Source organism: Jaculus jaculus, chromosome 5, assembly GCF_020740685.1.
Source record: "Jaculus jaculus isolate mJacJac1 chromosome 5, mJacJac1.mat.Y.cur, whole genome shotgun sequence".
Taxonomy (NCBI): domain Eukaryota; kingdom Metazoa; phylum Chordata; class Mammalia; order Rodentia; family Dipodidae; genus Jaculus; species Jaculus jaculus.
The window spans coordinates 136,994,923-137,011,032 of record NC_059106.1 but is presented as its reverse complement, the minus strand read 5'-3'; the positions used below and the strand labels follow the sequence as shown (position 1 = coordinate 137,011,032).

Genomic DNA, 16,110 nt, shown 5'->3' with positions numbered 1-16,110 from the left:
TGCACAAAAGTGGTGCTTACGTCTGGAATTCATCTGCAGTGGCTAGAGGCTCTGGAGTGCCATTCTCTCCCTCTCTCCCATAAATAAATAAATAGATAAATACATAAATCATTAAACTACTTTATGGGCTGGAGAGATGGCTTAGTGGTTAAGGCACTTGCCTGCAAAGCCAAAGAACCCAGGTTCAATTTCCCAGTGCCCATGTAAGCCAGATGCACAAGGTGGCACATGTGTCTGGAGTTTGTTTGCAGTGGCTGGAGGCCCTGGCGCACCCATTCTCTCTCTCCCCCCCCAATAAATAAATAAAAATAAAATAAATTAAAAATACTTTATGAGCCAGGTGTCATGGTGTACACCTTTAGTCCTAGCACTTGGGAGGCTGATGTAGGAAGATCACTGTGAATCTGAGGCCAGCCTGAGCTACAGAGTGAGTTCCAGGTCAGCCTGGGCTAGAGTGAGAGGCTGCCTTGAAAAAACGAAACAAAAAGTACTTTATTGGCATGCTGGGTGTGGTGGCACATGTCTTTAATCCCAGCACTTGGGAGGCACGGGTAGGAGGATCGCTGTGAGTTTGAGGCCATCCTGAGATTACATAATGAATTCCAGATCAGCCTGGAGTAGAGTGAAACCCTACCTCAAAAAACCAAAAAAAAAAAAAAAAAAAAAAAGTACTTTATTGGTAAGAAATGTGATGGGACAACATTTAAAAATGTATTTATTTATGTTTTATTTATTTATTTATTTGAGGGAGAGAGAGAGAGAACGACAGAGAGAGAAAGAGGGAGACAGATAGAATGGGCGTAGCAGGCCCCCTAGCCACTGCAAATGTCTCCAGATGCATGTGACATCTTGTGCTCCTGGCTTTACATGGGTACTGGGGAATCAAATCTGGGTCCTTTGGCTTTGCTGGCAAGTGCCTTAACGGCTAAGCCATTTCTCCAGCCCCGACAGCAATTTTACTCACAGTAGAGCCAATTTCCTCACATTCTTCAGCTGCTTTTCATGTAAATTTGTATGTTCCAAATTCTTAATTGTAATTTCAACCATGTTCACAGGAACTTCAACAGGATAAATTTTAACGCAAGAAACTGTTTTTCTTATTTCTTTGCTTATCTGCAGGAAACAACTCTTCATTTGCTCAGATTTTTTTTTCCAAAATTTTTTATTTATTTATTTGAGAGCGACAGACACAGAGAGAAAGACAGATAGAGGGAGAGAGAGAGAATGGGCACGCCAGGGCCTCCAGCCTCTGCAAACGAACTCCAGACGCATGCGCCCCCTTGTGCATCTGGCTAACGTGGGACCTGGGGAACCGAGCCTCGAATCGGGGTCCTTAGGCTTCACAGGCAAGCGCTTAACCGCTAAGCCATCTCTCCAGCCCATTTGCTCAGATTTTAAAATGAGATGGCAGTGACTTCACTAGCCCTTCAGACCCCATTTCTCTGCTATTACTACCATACCTTCAGTTATTTCTCCCCTGAAATCCTGAACCCCGGAAAGTTATCCATGGAGGACAGAATGAGCCTCGAATGTCTGGTAAAGTTGGCATTCTGACCTCCTCTCATGAATCACAACTGCTCTTAGTGGCAGCTATGGTGGTGTTTCCTCTCCAGGTGGGCTTCAGTTGACTTTGCTCAGAACAATCGCTCTCTGGGGCAGCCTTATGAAATATTACCTCCCCGGCCCTGTAGCACTGGGGTTGAACCCAGGGCCCCATGCAGAGTAGACAGGTACTGGACACAGAGCTATGCCCCCAGCTCTACAAAATGTTTTATTTATTATTTATTTGAGAGAGAGAGAATATATGCACATCAAGACCTTCAGTCACTGCAAAGGAACTCCAGGTGCATGCGCCTCCTTGTGCATCTGTCTTACATGGATCCTTGGGAATTGAACCAAGGATCTTTGGCTTTGCAGGCAAACACCTTACCCTCTAAGCCATCTCTCCAGCCCACAAAAATGTATTTCTTAAATATTAAGACTTGGCCAGGCATAGTGACTCATGCTTGTAATACCAGCACTCAGGAGCATGAGGCAGGAGGATCACCGTGAAGTTGAGGCCAGCCTGGGCTACAGAGTGAAGACTCTGTCTCAAGAAGCCATCAAAAGTAATTACATAAAGAAAAAGACTCATTGAAAGTTACCAAAAAGAGGAATGTAGTTAATTTCTGATGTTTTCTTTTTTACTATTTAAAATTTTTTTTTGAGGACTGCAGAGATGGCTTAGTGGTTAAGTGCTTGCCTGTGAAGCCTAAGGACCCTGGTTTGAGGCTTGATTCTTCTGGACTCACTTTAGCCAGATGCACAAGGAGGTGCTACGTGCACCTGGAGTTCATTTGCAGTGGCTGGAAGTCCTGGTGTGCCCATTCTCTCTCTTTCTCTATCTGCCTCTTTCTCTCTCTCTTACTCTCAAATAAATAAATAAAAATGAACAACAATAAAAAAATAAAAATAAAATAATTTTTTTTTGAGATTAGGGACACACACATGTGCGTGCGCACGTGCATCATGGCTCAAATGTATGTCTTACAAGGGGGTAATGATTAAAGAAGTTTGAAAATCACTTTCCATACTATGGCCACATCAGGCCAGCAACTTGTCCTCAACTTGCTTTAGACTACATGGGATCCCACAGTTCTCTTAGCTAGGCATTCAAGGAACTGTCTCGGCATATGGAAGTCCTTCAAGGCCCTCATAAAATACCACTTCCTCTGTGAAATATTGACCATTTTCCCTCATCTGTGACGCTATAATGACAGGCCTATGCTCTTCCTTATCTCACTATGCCTTCATGATGTCTATACATTGAGTTCTTAGACCCAAAGTACCCCAAGGGTAGGGCCATATCTTGTTCATCTCTGGTTTTCCCATGGCAGAGAAATGTGGTGAGTCTGGCTGATGCTGAACAGGAGCCTGCCACACTGGTTGTTTGCTCTAACTCTTTCAAGGAGCATCTTCTGGCATTCTTCCTCCATCTAACTTTTTTGTCTTTTTTTTGGAGTGCATGTGCGTGTTTTCCTCTATTAGTTCAGGTGTGTGCATGCCACAGTGTGCGTTTAGAGGTCAGAGGACAGCCTCGTGTGTATGTCTTGCACTTTGTTTGAGGCATCATCTCTCATTGAACAATGCTGTATTTGCCTAGCTAGAGAGGATTCTCCTGTGCCTGCCTCCCTCCTTGACAGAGGTGCTTTAGGGTGGGATCCAAACGTGTGGCAAGCGCTGTATCCGTGGAGCCATCGCCCCGTCCCATCCTTCTGATTTCTTGACCACAGGTCCAGCAAATATGATACCTGCATCCTGGCGCCAACGTCACCTACAGTAGCAACTGTAAACTAAGCTATCCCGCAAGCTTTCATCTTTCTTCAGTAGCAATGAGAAAAATAAACATGAAGACGTCTTCTTCTATTTGAGAATGTTTCTCTCCTATATTTTTGATATACAGATGCATTTTTTATGTAAAGCAATGTTGATGATAAATTGGAAAGTAATAGCTTTTTTTTTTTGTATGTGTGCATGCTTATTGGCAAAACATACAGTCCCTTCCCCTACAAAACTCCCCTAAGCTAACAATTCTATTTTTGTCTTAAAACAACAACAACAAAAAAAAATCTAACCAGTCTCCAAACTCAGTTCTCTCTCTCCTTCCCTTCCTTCCTCCCTCACTCTTTGGGCAGATCTCACTCTATATAGCCCAGGCTGGCCTAAAACTCACTGTTTTAAGCCTGGTGACCATTCTGCCTCAGTCTTCTGGGTGCTAGGATTACAGGTTTTAGGGCCACTTTCTTGAAAGCCGGGTGAAAGGGCTGAGAGAGACGTTCTTTTCCTATCCCAAGGACTTCATTTGTTGGTCTGAATTCTTTCTCGGGTTTTTCCAATCTCCTGGTCCCTTGATTTAACCATCATCCATCCATTAAGGTTACCTATCTCTGGCCCTTTAAACAGGGCGTGGCGTACGACGCGCCCCGCCCAGGACACAGCGCGGGGGGGGGGGGGGGCGGAGGGATGAAGGCGGAAGCCGCGCGGCCACCAGCGGCTCAGCACTGCGCATGCGCCGGCTGGGGCAGAGGGCGGGGTCACGTGGGCCCAGGGTGCTGCCGGAATGGCTGCCAGCTCAGGTAAATGAGTCTTGTGAGCGTGGGGCAGGGGGGCGGGCACGAGGGCCAGGGGCTCGACCCGGCGCGGAGGAGGGCGCTCGCGGCCCCTGAGCCCCGGGTCAGCAGCCGCCGGTGGGCTCCCGGGACCGGGGCCGCTGCGGGGCGGGCTGGACGCCCGGGCTGACCGGACCGGGGCTGGCGGTTTCCACTTGTTGGGTCCGGACGAGGGTCAGGCATGCCCGCTTCTCCGATCGGAGCCCTGGACGCGGGGTGTCGGTGCCCCCCACAGCCCCTGGGCCGGGGAGTGCGTGCAGCCCGCTTGTCGGCACCGAGGGCCACCTCGTGGGATGGGCACCCACGCGGGGGGCTGGTGCCACCTTGTCCCCTGCACCTCGGTGCCCGGCTGGTGTTTGGCTGTACACGGTGGGCGTGGTTCGGAGAAGGTGGGATGGGAGCGGGTTATCAGGACCTGCTCGGGAGCCGTCTCCTCGTAGGCGGGTTCTCTCTACTTCCTTCCCTCCACTACCTAAACCAGCGTTAGCATGGGCAGGGATGCTTGTCTGCTCTGCCATACTCTTCCCTACCCCCTCGCCCCGTCCAATCAAAGCGCGAGCCAGGCAAGCAAACCTGTGGTGCCAACTGTATCCCAGATGCCTGTGTTTGGGAGAAAAGTTTCCTGTCAGTTGGGCCTGTGTTTGTGTTGTACTCGTATATTTGAAGTATGTCTGATATCAATGAGGGTGGAAGGCCTACACATGTTTAAGACATGGCTTTGCTCAGGTTGAAATTTAAACCTAGTCGGTATCCAGTCCTCTGGCAAGAGCTGTCTTGTTCCACAGATTGCACAGTCAGGACAAACGGGGAAATTTTGTTTGAGCTCTTGGGCTTTATGTGGTTGAAGTGACATCGTTGTATGTGATAGACTTCTTCACCGACTTCCAGCAGAGTTACACTGGTTTTCCTGTGTTATGTTTCCTTTGTACTCGCAATGTCGGTAGCAGGTAAATTTTTTTTTGTCTGGGCTGGAGAGATGGCTCAGCCCTTAAGGCACTTGCCTGAGAAGCCAAAGGACCCAGGTTCGATTTCCCAGGACTCATGTAAAGCAGATGCACAAAGTGCCACATGCTTCTGGAATTCATTTGATGTGGCTGGGAGCCCTAGCATGCCCATTCTCTCTCCCACCAATAAACAGATAAAAAATGTAAACTGATTTTTAAATTTTTATTTATTGGAGAGCAAAAAAGAGGCAGAGAAAGAAAGGGAGAATGGGTACACCAGGGCTCTAGCCTCTGCAAATGAACTCCACATGCTTGAGCCATTTTGTGCATCTGGCTGACATGAGTCCTGGGGAATCGAACCTGGGTCCTTTGGCTTTGCAGCCTAGTGCCTTACCTGCTAAGCCATCCCTCCAGCCCAAATAAAAAAAAAATTTTTTTAAGTTGTGTCTTCCACAATATTGGAGTATTTTGGTGACCCATATGTATTACATAGACATTTTAGTCATTGTGACATGAAATGTCAGTTATATACATGAGGAAAAAGTAAAGCCTTTTGAACTTAATAAAGTTTGCTTAACTTTTGATTTATCTAATAGGTTTCACAGAGGTCAAGTGACAGATAGAGTCTGTATATATATTGATAAAACCAAACTGATATGTTCACAAGTAAATCTTGAATAATTGTTTGAATCATTTTCACTCTATTATGTGTTTTAGTTCAGAAGCTGTATGTCAGATTTCTCACTGTCATGAATTCATAGATTTACTCTACTAGCAATCACACACCTTGAGCCAAGCCACTTTTTCTTTGTTTCTTTTTGTATTTATTAGAGAGAGAGGTGGGGGGAGATAGGGAGAGATAGAGGGTGAGAATGGGAGCAGCTAGGCCTCTTCCACTGCAAACAAAGTCCAGATGCATGCGCCACTTTGTGCATCTGGCTTTATGTGGGTGCTGGGGAACTGAACCAGGGTCATGAGGCTTTTCAGGCAAGTGCCTTAACCACTGAGTCATGTCATGTCTCCAGACCTTTTTGTTTGTTTGTTCTTTGTGCTTGTATGTATGTAATGTGGTGTGTGTGTGTGTGTGTATATGTGTGTGTGGTGTATGCACATGTATGTGCCCTTGTGGCACTCCATGATCTTGTCTGGTGGCCAGAGCAGAATGTCCAGCAGAGAATGTTTGGTGTTCTGCTACATAACTCTTCTGCCCATCCTTGTTTGAGCCAGAGTCCCTTAGTGATACCGGAGCTAGCTGCTTTTTATAAGCTGGGGCAAGTCACTGCTTTCTGCTCCCCTTTGCAGAATTGGGGTTACAGGCAGGGGCATGGCCACGTCCAGCTATTTTTGTGGAGTCTGGATATTTGAACTCATAATTCAGGCCCCTTCATGCCCTCATACTTGCACATGAGACAGACAACCCCCGAGCCATCTCTCCTACCTTGATGCCTTTTCCTAATGCAAGTGTTAGAACTCAATTCACATGCTCTTGAACCAAATGAGATTTATTGGCTCGCAAACCTGGGAAGGGTTAGGGCATGACTGCATCACTCAATTACGTTTTTGTTCACCTCTCCCCTTTTCACAAGGATCTCTAACTCCTCAGTCCCCATTTCTGCTTCTCTAATTTCAAACCTCATTTGTAAACACATGAAACATACTCCAGACAGCCTGTGTTGTCGTCATCCAAACCAGGGTACCCCAAAGTAGAAAGAGAACTCCTGCCTTCACTGTTTACAGATTCCAGGGAAGGGCTCCACTTAGCCAGATTGGACACAAGGTTGCCATGGGCACACTCTTTGACTAGGCTTATAGCACATATGGTTGGTGGTAGCACCAATATCAGTTGGTTGAAGTGGAAGAGGAATGGCTTCCCCAAAAAGAAAGATGGTCAAGGTGCTGGGTTGTTTTGACCTTTTTTTTTTTTTTTGGTACAATTCAGCAATAAGCTTTCTCCAAGAGAAAAAAGAGGCTGGAGGGATGGCTTAATGGTTAAGGCATTTGCCTGCAAAGCCAAAGGACCTAGGTTTGATTCCCCAGGACCCACATAAACCAGATGCACAAGGTGGCACATGCATCTGGAGTTCGTTTGCAGTGGAGGCCCTGGCACATCCATTCTCTCTGCCTGCCTGTCTCTTTCTCTCTGACTCTCTCAAATAACTAAATAAGCAAAACTTAAAAAAATAAAAAGAAAAAGGAAAACAAAATTAGAAAAGAAAAAGGGAGGAAAACCCTAAACCAAAACAAAGAGAAGTCTCTTGTGACTATAAATCTTTCTTGACATCTAATCGAGAGAAATGAAGATGATAGCTTAATTCATTAGGAATTAACAAAGAGAGCCATCACCTACCCAACTTATAACTGAATAAAATCCCATTTTTGGGGCATTTAATTTCTAAGGATTCATGTGTATCAATTATGTGAAGAGAGGAATATAATAGCCTATATGTGTGTCTTAGTTGGAGATCTATGGACTAGGTCTCTGAAGAGAATTCTCATGCTAGTAGATACTTATTAGAAGCTGGAAAGTAATTTTACTTTCATTTCACTTAGCATTCATACACATTGACATGAAATTGACAAATATGTTAGAAGTTACACATAATATAGACCTTTGTAAACTTAGTTGCTGAATATTGTTCTGTATATTGCCATAGGGAATTAGAACTTTCTTTTCAATAATGATTAGTCCTTGAAGATGACAGAAGTAACTCAGCACTGTGTGCAGGAAGGCCTCAGGTATTTTTCCTTCCCTTTGTTTTTTCAATAACATGATAAGTGTGTGTATGAATGCATATATGTCACTTTTTCTTACTTACACATTACCAAGACTTGAGGGAGAGAAACAGAGATTTGGGATTTTTTAAATACAGCATATATTTTATAAGATTTTACTAATACATTCTTAAGTTGCAAAACCAATTTAGAGAAAGAATCTTTATCTTCATATTTGAATCATCTTAACAAAGAGATCTATATACATTTATTATTTTTCTTTTGAGTAACAAAAAAAGACAAGTAAAATATTTTTTTCCTTTTATATAGGTGGACATGGAAGAGGACCTAATTTTTTTTTCCAAAAGCCTCCAAAGACAAAAAGCAGCTTAAAATCTAAGATAAATAAATGAATGATTTATTAAACTACTGTCCCCAGCACCATTTTCTGTTTTTTTTTTTTTTTAAGGTAGGATCTCACTCTATCCCAGGCTGACCTGGAATTCACTCTGTAATCTCAGGCTGGCCTTGAACTCCTACCTTGGTCTCAAGACTTCTGGGATTAAAGATGTGTGCCACCATGCCCGACCTTTTCTAGTATTTGTCTCTTTGTGTCTTCTCTTCACTGGTGCGTAGTGAGAATCACTGTCAAATCTTGCTCTCTTCCCTGAAAGTGAACAACTCCTTTAGCACATCCAGGATGGACAGCTCCATCATTTCTCTCTCCTTTTCTTTGAAGTCTATGGCGCTTGGCCTTCCATTTGCTTAGGCATTCCTGTTGATCTGCCACTGTCCTTCTACTTTCCAAGTCATGTTCTTGTTCCTTAGATGTAGGTTACTATTTTCTGCCCCTCTGGCTTTTCTTCAATGTGTTCTTGGCTTTTTCTTTAAACAGGATTCTCTCTTTTGCTTCTGTGACAGAGTCTATTAGTTTTATTTTTACCCATGAATGAGAAAAGTGTGTGTAGATCTTCTGTGTAGCTCTGATCATCTAGATCAGCTGAAGATTTCAGCAAGCCTCCAATCTTTCCTTCTAGAGATGTCTTTTCTGCATGTGTCTTTCTTCTTGATCTTGTTTGGCTGTATTAGTGTCCACTTTATTTTGCTTGCTTGTTTATGATCTTTCTTAAAGAGTTCTAGTAAGTCTGTGCCTTTGTATTTCTGGTCACTGGTCTCTACAAACTTCTTGGCAGAGTGAATGCTGTCAAACACTTTGTGCAGTGTTCTTCTCGTCGGAATATTTAAGTTTTGACCTTTATCTGCTAGACATTCAATTATGTCATCAAGGGTTACATCAGTTGGAATGTCTTTCATATAAGCAGATTTTTTTTTTTTTTTTTTGAGATAGGATCTCGCTCTAGTTCAGGCTGAACTGAAATTGACTCTGTACTCTCAGGGTGGCCTTGAACTCTTGGCAATCCTCCTACCTCTGCCTCCCGAGTGCTGGTACTAAAGGCATGTGTCACCATGCCCAGCTAGATTTGTTTTTTATATCATTTTTATACCTATCAGTCACTTTAGGGAAGGGTTTACTTGGAGGTTGTCTGAGTTTAGTGTTTATTTTTTTCAATTTTTAAACATTTATTTGCAAGGAGACACACACACACACACACACACACACACACACACACACACACACAGAGAGAGAGAGAGAGAGAGAGAGAGAGAGAGAGAGAGAATATGTGTGCCAGGACCTCTATCTGCTGCAAACAAATTCCAGACACATGTGCCACTTTGTACATCTGGCTTTATGTGGGTACTGGGGCATCGAACCTGGGTCATTAGGCTTTACAGGCACGTGCCTTAATCACTAAACCATCTCTCCAGCCCTGTTTTTAATTTTATCTACTGATTTTCCAGAGTTTTGCCTTAGATATGCTTGGTGCATCCACTGTTACCTTCAAGTCTATTGTTAGATGGTTTAATCTGTTGAATTTTATCATTATTTTAAAAGATACCTAGCCTTCATCTAGTTGATTCAGTTCTTTAAAAAAAATTTCCAAATTGAATCTCCACCATAGTACTGAATTTTATGACTGCTGCTGGCGTCTAGAGTAGACACTGTTCTCATCATCTCCACTTTCAGCCACTGTGGCTATCAGATACTTAATGAGAATTTCACACAGAAGCAGCTTTGAAGGGAAGAGTCTAAAAACCCGAGAGAAGAACACTTGGAGCATAACTTCTTTAGCCTCCAGTCAGTCTCCAGGCACCATGACACCCTCTGCCATTTACCCCATGCCAGCCATCCCAGAATTTTTTTTTTCCCCCCAAGGTAGAGTTTTGCTCTAGCCCAGGCTGATCTGGAACTCACTATATAGTCTCAGGGTGGCCTTGAACTCATGGTGATCCTCCTACCTCTCCCTCCAGAGTGCTGGGATTAAAGGTGTGCGCCACCACATCCGGCTTCCAGAAATGTTTTTAAAGAAATGGTCTGAAATGTCTCCCTTCAGCCAGCCTGTAAAACATGGAGGGAATAAACTGAAAGAACACCATGGGGACAAGGGCAGCCTATACCCAAAGTCGTGGCATCCTGTAACACTGGCTGGCCCCAACCCCTGCCGTATGAGAAGACCCAGGCGCCAGCATTGCCGGTGGGGACCCACTCCACAGCCTCACTGACATTTGGGTTTTTTCATACTGGAAGCACCAAGCACTTTGGGATGTAATTACCTAAGTGTGCCTGTAGTGGGAAGAAACTTGGAGATAATAACTAAACAACTCCTCCCAGTAGATAGTCCATGCATATAACAGAATTTGTTTCTGAAGTCCATGGGTAAGGTAGACATTGAGTAGCCTTGAGGTATTCCAGGAAGGAGTCATATCAGAGACTGACACGATCTCTCCGGAAGCCCAACAGAGTCGGGTTTTGCTGCATGTTGGAGGAGTGTGCTGTTTATTATTAGCACAGGTGATATAAACTGCTTGTTTGTAAATCATGCAAGAATTGAGACTGACCGGAAGGACAGCAGATGGCCATTGCTCGTGTGAAGCTGATAGTTACTGAGTGAATTACTGTAGCTGTGTAAATCATCTTTCTTTTCTCCCTTCCTTAAAGTAGTAGTTGAATTCCAAATTAAAGGGCCGTATAATACATTTTCTACAGTTTTCCCATTTAGGCTGAATTAATATGAGAAAACATGCAACATTTGAGATTATGGAGTTTGTGTCACATTATACATGAGCTAATTGATCATTAAAAAAACATTCTTAGGCATTGATACAGAAGTAAAATCCTCTCTGAGATGCAAGAATGGAATGTGCATGGGGGGTAGTTTTTGTACCAACCCGTATTTTACATCAAACGTCTAGAACTGCTGTTTGAAGTACTGGTAGCCGGTGTTGCTTGCTGCGCTCCTAAGCAGGTCAAATTTGAATAGTCCACAAGGGAAGAAAAAGGTGGGTGGGTGGACGGGTGGATAGATGGATTAGCTACTGTGTATTTAGACACTTCAGACCGGGCTGGAGAGGTGGTTTAATGGTTAAAGTGCTTGCCTGCAAAGCCCAAGGACCCAAGTTCAGTTCCCCAGTACCCATGTAAGCCGGATGCACATGGTGGCACATGCATCTGGAGTTTGTTTGCAGTGGCTAGAGGCCTTGGCATGCCCATTCTCTGTCTCTCTTTATCCCTAAGGCCCTCTCTTCCACCCCCCTCTCTCAAATAAATAAATAAATGATAAGTAAACACAGCAGTGAGCTAGGCAGCCCTGATATTGGCTTCCATGGAGCCTGCATTCCTGGTGGGGAGAAGGAATGGTGGTTTGAACAATGATGAAATGATTGTACTATAGTAAGTGTGATAAAAAGAACAATGTTATAAGTGCATTTTATTTTTTTTTAAATTTTTTGCTTATTTTTATTTATTTATTTGAGAGTGACAGACAGAGAGAGAAAGAGGGAGAGAGAGAGAGAGAGAGAGAATGGGCGTGCTGAGGCCTCCAGCCACTGCAAACGAACTCCAGATGCGTGCGCCCCCTTGCGCATCTGGCTAACGTGGGTCCTGGAGAATCAAGCCTCGAACTGGGGTCCTTAGGCTTCACAGGCAAGTGCTTAACCGCTAAGCCATCTCTCCAGCCCATAAGTGCATTTTCATAGGAAACACTCTAGTTGAACAGGACAAAAAATACTTTTTTTGAAAATCAGCTTTAGCTAAGAACTGATAAATGTGATCTGCAGTGTTGAAAAGCTTGGTTATGTAAAAGTAGAACTTGACTATAGCTCGGCTTATTATGGTATGGATCCTTACATGCTAAATAAAGCCCTCAGAAGCCTAATCAATACAGGTAACAAAGCTGATAATGTTTAATTTGCAACACAGCTGTTATTTCTTCCAATTCTTTTGTTAACCAGTAAGTATTTATTGAATGCCTTATAGTATTTCAGTGCTTTGGAATCTTTATTGCATAGTTGGGTGGAAAAGACATATCATCTGATAATTCAAGTAGTGAATAAAAAAAAGGAAAGCACAGACAGTTTTAAAGATTTGTTTTGAGCAGGGCTTAGTAGGACATGCTAATAATTCTAGCACTTGGGAGGCCAGGACTGGAAGATTGTGAGTTCAAGGCCTGTCTGGGATTAATAGTGAGAGTAAAGAGAGTAGGGGAGGGAGGGAGAAAGAAAGAAAAAGAAAGACAGAGCCTTCTGAATTTAGAGGGTGGTTTGGGGGAAGAAAAAGGCTATAGGTGAGTTGAATTTGAACAATTTGCGCCATGCCCACAAGGAAGGAAGGAAGAACTTAGGTAAAAATGGTGGACAAGGAATGGAAAGATCAACTAGCTTGAGAAGACGTGGAGAAAAAGTGGGGACTGCTCTCTTTTTTATTTCCGTATGTGTATGTGTGTTCGTATGTATTTGGGCACACTTGTGTGCATGGTTATTGGGTGTCTTCCTTGGTCACTTCCCCCTCATTGACCTAGGCAAGGTTTCTCAGTCGAGCCCAGAGCTTGCTTTATCTGCTAGTCTCACTAGCCAGCTTGCTCCAGGTGTTCCCTGTCTTTGAGTGTTGGGATTGTGGGTGGACCACCACACCCACCTGGGCATTTCTGTGGCGGTGGTGATCTGAGCTCAGGTCCCTGTGTTCATGCAGCAAGTGCTTTATCCCCTGAGCCATCTCCCCATCCCTGCCCCCTTTTTGAGATAGGATTTCACTGTGTATCCTAGGCTGAACTTGCTCACTATGTAGCCTAGGCTGGCCTTGAACCCACAGCAGGTAATTAATTATTCAGATCATTTACTAGAAAAAGATAATAGAAAATGAATAGAAATGAACTCTGTTGCACGTGTGTGTTTGCTTTTTGTGTAGTGTGTGTGTATGGTATGGCACGGTATGCATAGTGTAGCATCCCACACACCTGCACAGGTGGGGAGAGGAGTGCTCTCGCCTATGTCAGGCGTCCGCCTCTGCTGCTCTTCTGCCTGGTCTGTTTTGAGCTGGAGTTTCTCTACTGATTCCAGAGGTTGCAGGACTCTGAGGATTCTTGGGTGTCTGCTCCCTGTAGGAATGGAGTTATAGATTCCTGTGGCCGTGCCCAGCTATTTATGTGGAATTTAGAGATTTGAACTCTGATGGTCTCAGGCCTCTCTGGCCCTAATGCTTGTAAAGGATGCACACTTAACTGCTGAGCCATTTCTCCAGCCCCATCTTTTTTTTTTTTTTCTCTCTCACAAAACAAATCATAATGTCAGCAGTGAGGGGATTGAGACATGGCGCTACATTGTCATCCTTAACAGCCTGGGGCGTTCCCCAGACTTTTAGGGACCTCATCAGGCCAAACCCAGGATTTGTGGCTTCAGCAGAATTGCAGGAAGAGCCAAAATGAAGCAGAGTTGAAAATTCTAGTTTTAAAAATTTTACGCTTATTTGAGAGAGAGAGACTGGGCGTGGGGGAGGAGGGGATTAGGAGGAGAATGAGAATGGATAGGCGTGCCAGGGCTTCTAGTACCTGCATCCAATTCCAGACACATGTGTCACCTTGTGCCTCTCGTTTACGTGGGTATCTGGGAATCAAAACTGGGTCCCTTGGCTTTGCACGCAAGTGCCTTAACCACCAAGCCATTGAAGATTTTATTAAGGGCGTTTTAGTACAGGCTTAAGCATGAGTGTTTAGGAGAAAAGAAGGGTTCTCAGAAAGAATAAAAGCACCCCCAACAGCATGGATGTGGGACCATCTAAGCCCTGGTGGTGACTGTATACAGTAATTTAGAAGCCTTTTGGAATTCCACTGTTCAGTGGGTTTCTAGGGGACCCTCCTTTCCTCTTGATAATTGAGATTATAGCATGGCTCCAGAGGTGCCACAGTCTGATAAGGTAAAACAAGGAGTCCATAGATTTGCACCAGGGGTATAGGACAAGATGTTTTACTGTAAATGATGTTTTGAGTGATATTGCTGAAAAATTACAAGTTTAACAGTTGGGAAAGGGAGAAAGTCCTGAAGCAGTTGTTAATTATGCTAGTATACTTGTTTCTCTGCTGGTGAAAAATTTCAGTCAGACTCTTAGGGGTGGGGTCTCCTTTCCTTTCTCATGTCCCCAGTATTTGCTTTATCTTTCTATCTTACCTCAAGTAGACAAATAAAACAAAGAAATAGGAAAGAAATCCTTGGATTAGGAAGACCAGAAGCTAAGCTAACACCACTGTATTATCAAAATTTCATAATATCTATAACAATATAGTAAAAAATCTTAATTTGTTTTTACTATGATACACCTTAAACTTTAAAAAAATTTTTTTGTTCATTTTTATTTATTTATTTGAGAGTGAAAGAGAGAGAAAGAGGTAGAGAGAGAGAGAGAGAGAGAGAGAGAGAGGGAGAGAGAGAGAGAGAATGGGCACGCCAGTGCCTCCAGCCTCTGCAAACAAACTCCAGACGCGTGCGCCCCCTTGTGCATCTGGCTTGTGCACGTGGGTCCTGGAGAATTGAGCCTCGAACCAGAGTCCTTAGGCTTCACAGGCAAGCATTTAGCCGCTAAGCCATCTTTCCAGTCCTTAAACTTTTAATAGAATCTGAAGGCATTTTAGCAAAGCAAGATTAAAACTTGGCATTTTTGTTCACTTTTTAACATCTATCTACTGTTGCAGTAAGCATAAGCACACATTTTTCTTTTAAAGCCAAAAGCAGAGATTCAATTAAAATTTCAGGTTTTTTTAGGTAGTAAACCTTTAACAAATTAATTAACTTGGGTTTATTAATAAAACACAGGAGTGTTGATATATTTTGTCTGTATTACTTAAGATATATATGTATTTATATGTATATATATATATGTATACACACACATACATATATATTTCTTTTTCCTGTATTTCAGTTATAACTTTCTAGGTTTTCATTTAAAAGACATGAAAATTATAATTGTACAATGTTTATTTCTGATAAAAGTACAGGGTTAGGGCTGGAGAGATTGCTGAGTGGTTAAGGACACTTCCTGTGCAAGCATGAGACTGACTGAGTTCGGATCTCCAGGACACACATAAGCATCTGGGCGTGCCACTTCTGTAACCCCAGTCCTGTGGGGAATGGAGACCGGATGCCCCCAAATCACCAAAGCTCACAAATCTCAAGCTCCAGAATCAGTAGAAGACTCTGTTCAGAGGAAAAGCCAGGCAGGTGAGTGATGGAAAGGAACATGTAGTGTTCTCCTGCAGCTGCCCTGGGCGAGCCCACAGAGAGCACTGTGCACACATGGAGTGCCACGTAAGCATGGACATGTGTGTACACCGCACCACACCACATGTACTATGCATGCAACTGTTTTTCAAGATTAAATAAAAGATTGTATTAAAAGTTATAAAATCTCTGTTTACAATGTATTTGAGGCGGGAGAGATGGCTCAGCAGTTAAGGTGCTTGCCTGCAATGCCTAACAACCCAGGTTTAGTTCCCCAGTACCCATGGAAAACCAGATGTATAAAGTGGCACATGCATTAGTTCATTTGTAGTCACTAGAGTCCATGGCACATCCATTTTTTCTCTCTCTCTCTCTCTCCTTGCAAATAAATAAAAGTTTTAAAATATGTTTTAGAGTTAAACTAAAAAAGATAACATGGTTGTAAGTAAGTTTATTATTATTACATATTACCAAAGTTCTGAGGTCAGATTCCCAATGCTGTGAAACTAACCTCTGATTCTCTCTTTATAACAACAAGGTTTTCTTTCTTTTTGAAAATTTTTTTTGTTTATTTTTATTTATTTATTTAAGAGTAACAGAGAAAGAGGTAGAGAGAGAGAATGGGCGTGCCGGGGCCTCCAGCACACAAACTCCAGACACATGTGCCCTCTTGTGCATCTGGCTAATGTGGGTCCTAG

At 43.4% G+C, this 16,110-nt stretch overlaps 1 protein-coding gene and 1 pseudogene across 2 annotated transcripts in view; one reads left to right on the top strand and one right to left on the bottom strand.

The window, feature by feature from the left end:
* Positions 1-4,030: 4,030 nt before the first annotated feature.
* Vps8 (VPS8 subunit of CORVET complex) overlaps positions 4,031-16,110 on the top strand; it is a 252,603-nt gene continuing 240,523 nt past the window's right edge. For both annotated transcript variants that reach the window (XM_004654317.2, XM_004654316.2), the window contains exon 1: positions 4,031-4,115. The gene's annotated coding sequence lies outside the window, so the exon portion shown is untranslated. The remainder of the gene's footprint in view (positions 4,116-16,110) is intronic.
* Positions 8,570-9,353, bottom strand: LOC123460707 (annotated as a pseudogene).